Source organism: Arachis duranensis, chromosome 8 (assembly GCF_000817695.3).
Source record: "Arachis duranensis cultivar V14167 chromosome 8, aradu.V14167.gnm2.J7QH, whole genome shotgun sequence".
Taxonomy (NCBI): Eukaryota; Viridiplantae; Streptophyta; class Magnoliopsida; order Fabales; family Fabaceae; genus Arachis; species Arachis duranensis.
Window position 1 is genome coordinate 13,861,822 of NC_029779.3, and position 4,133 is coordinate 13,865,954.

The window sequence follows — 4,133 nt, forward strand, 5'->3', positions numbered from 1 at the left end:
AAGTGATAATAATTTACAACTGAAATATAATTTTACAATAAAGTTATGGGATTAAGCAATTTTACCGACCAAGTTTAACTCGCGTGTTTTTTCTTTAAACGTGGTTGTTGTCGCCTTCTTTTTCAAAAATGTCGTCATCTTCAACAATTTTTTTTCTTTTTTTTTAAATTTGTTTATTTAAGTAAAACTAAAATATAGATTTATATAAATAAAATTAAAAAATCTCATAATATGAGAGAGAGAGAGAAAGGACTGAAGGAGATTGTTCATTGTTGTTTAAAAGGTTAAAAGGAAAGAAGAGGGAAGAGGATGTGTTGTCCCGTGTGGACACGAGTGCATAGCTGACATCAGCGGATACTGAAGGCCACCTCATACTCACTCTCCACTCTCCAAATGCAAATACCTCTCACATTTCCCTCCACCCTTCCCCGCCAAATCATTAACAATTTTCCAAACATTATTTCTCCTAATAATATATTAAAATTAATATCCAGATTAAATTTATTTATGCAAATATTAGTTTATGATTTATTTTTATACACAAATAATGATATAATGAGAAAAAATATAAAATTCCGTAACCAATTAAATCACAAAAATAGATTCTCTTTATTTTTCTTTCAAATTATAGTGTTTGTTGGAGCGTTATTATTTTGATAAAAAAAATTTTAATAATTTTTTTATTTTTTAACGTGTTTGATAAATTTATAGTAATAAAAATAAAAGTATTAAAAAAATAAAAAAATATTTTTTTTGAAAAATTATAATTCACATCTTTTTTTTAAAAGATTTTTTTTCCTTAAAAAAATAGTTTTCATATAATAAATAAATAAAAAAAGTACTTTTGTATACCTAAATATAATTAATTAATAAAAAAAATTTTATATAAAATATCTAAACATAAAATTATTTTTACTTTTTCATAAAATCTTTAAAACAAATAACTCAAAACAAGATTTTTTTTAGAAATTCGCTCAAACAAACCCATATTATCAAATGTAATCACTCAACATAGAATTTGTTAATGAAACTAAAAAAAATTGCATTTAGCAATATTATTTGACAAAAGATACATTTTTTAAATTACTATTCTTTGTGCCTTTGAAAAAAAAAAAAACTTTTGTCTCTTATGGTTATTATTCCATTATTCCATGCAATTCAGAAAAAGAGATGTACTTTCTTTCCCGCTTTCTCATCACTTTTAGGCGCGTTTTCCCTTTTATTACCCTTGAGTACAAAATTGTTATTAGCCATTGACCACTACCTTCACCTTTAGTAGGACCAAATCTTCCTCCTAATTAGTATTTTTATATTTTATTTAATGATAAATTAAGATAAATTTTAAAAAAATTATTTATTTTTTATAAAAAATTATAATAATAAAAAATATATTTATAAAAATTTAATAAAATATTTCTGTATTTTTGTTTTAATGTTCTATATTTGTGAACAAAGAGAGTACTATTTAACTCACAAATACAAAATTAGTGAGTGACATTTTGTAATAATTATTGGTCACATCTGAAGTAAACTAATTAACCCCTTTAGCTTAGTGCTTTTAATTACTCCATCACTAATTATACAACTTATTAGAGATGATGAATTTTCCATTTCAAGCAGTGTCATTGCAATTATCAAAACTTCAATGAATGGTTTCTTACTAACACATTGTGTCTCTTTCCTTTCTAACAATAGTAATGCCTTTCTTTTTTCATCTTCTTTCATACACTTTTAATTTTGCAACTTTTTTAACTTCTCTATGGAGAGAGAAGTGATGATGGCTTGTATTTTGAAAGAATAATACTATATTTTTTTAATTTTTTGGACAGAATAATACTGTGTTAATGAGTACAACTGTGCATATGATATGCTAAATACAATGAGATTAGAGAGCTCTCAAAATTGTAATAATTGGAAAAATAATAATATAAATAATAAAATTTACAATTTTTCTTATATATAATCATATTTGTTTACAGTATTTTTTAGACTAATAAATTATTAACTAATAAATTACTATATACACAATATAAAATTTAAATTTTTGACACTTACTTAAATAAACAAATGACTTAACTATTTCACAATTCAACTTGGTTTTATATTTTGTCATATTAATAATAGAAATAGGTATAATATTTCTACATTACCAAAAAAATACCACAATGTTAGCAGGCATAATATTGGAGATTTGCCATAAAATATAACTTTCACATTCAATATGCATATATCTTATCTAATAATGAATAGTATATAAAATATAAATTACTTTAGTGTTTTACATACCAATGCAGGTTTAAATCATATGCAGTCGAATAGGTGTAAAATAGATTTATACAAATAATTAATTTTTAAATTTACTACTTAAAAAACTGTTTAAATGAATAAATTTATTGGTATAAAAAAAATTACACACATAATCAATTATATATATCAAATCATCAATTTTTTTTTCAAATTTAGTATTCAAAAAGTAATTTAAACCCATAAATCTAATTAAATAGTCGTAAAAAATATCATATACTATTAATCTATTAAAATTAACCAATTAAACAAATAATGTAACTCATTTTTTATTTTTTACGGTATTTTTAATGGATTGCTACATGCACAATACAGGATTCGAAATAAATTAACTATTAGACTAATTCAATTTGATTAATACAACTCATTTTTGGCCGTTGAGATGAAATAGATTTTGTAGAGAAAGTTAGAGCAATAATCCAACGTGTTTTTGGTTTTGTTTGTATAATTAAGACTCTGAGATGCGCCTCGACTAGGCAATGCTATATATTTAGTTATAAAATTTTGATGTAATGCTCTTTGAATCTTTCGTTGTGGTTTGTGGCCATAAAAATATTATATTTTTCTCTTTCGTTGCTGGCAAAGCAATATTTTCCGTTGGGTTTTTCTACGACAAACTTCCACAAAGAAAGATTTGAAGAACAATATATAAATAAATGTCACACTATTTATATGAAAAAGGTGAATTCTTATTATTATTATACTCTTGTCAACTTGTTATTTTTGAATACTCATGAATCAAAGCATTTAATGAGGTTACTAAAAAATTAAATTGTGTTATAAACCATTAAATTAAACTTAATCAAAGAAAATTACCTTGGGCTAAACAATTAAAATGTTAAACTAAGCAAAGCACGTGACAAAAAAGTTAAACTTAAGTAAGCCTAATCTAAATTTAAATTTTAGAATCTTAACAAAACAATGACATTTTTGTACAAATACATGATTAGCGTTGTGAGAATATCACGCCTTAATTCCTTCAAATCACATTTTAAGTTTTGTTTTATAGTCAAAATAAACCTTTATTCAAAAAATGAGGGAAAAAAACTATCGAATTTAATGTTTATAAATCGAATAAATGACCATTTATACTCATGAAAAGATATAGACGCCGACAAATATACCCATATAAAAATAAAACGATAATTGTAACTACGGAAGATGGTCTTCGTGTGCCAAAAGTACTCGGATGTTGGTTATGTAATTGATTTGTTAAGGTACATTTGGCACATATAAGTCATCTTCTGTAGTTACAGTTGTCGTTTTACTCTTATATGAATACATTTGTCAGTGTCGATATCTTTTATAAGTACAAATGGTAATTTATTCTTTATGAATCATGGTGTAAACTATTACATTATATGTATTATTGCTAAGTTAATACATTTCCAACAATAAAGTGTAAATTTATATCGTATATTAAAAATAAATAATAAAAATAATTTAGTGATTAACAGGTATATACAATAATTTTGTGTAGCAAAATTGACTCTTAAAAAATTCTGGTGATTTGGATTCATGCATCATCACCAATAATAATGAATGGTCAAATGAAAAATTCAAAAACGCAACAAGCTTTGAAGAAAAAACATCGACCAATAGTTACTTGAGATCCCTTTGGTCCAATGCAATTAAGCATTGTAATTTTACTTAACATAAGATCCCATAGCTTAATTTTGTAGCCGTTTGACCACATATCATCATTTTGCATGACCAATTATTAACCAAAATCAAACGTAATTTTTAATTTTTTGAGTTTTGGACCACATAAAAGATGTAGCATGGCATAGCAAACGTAGTTAATAATAAGTGATGAAATCTTTGATTCC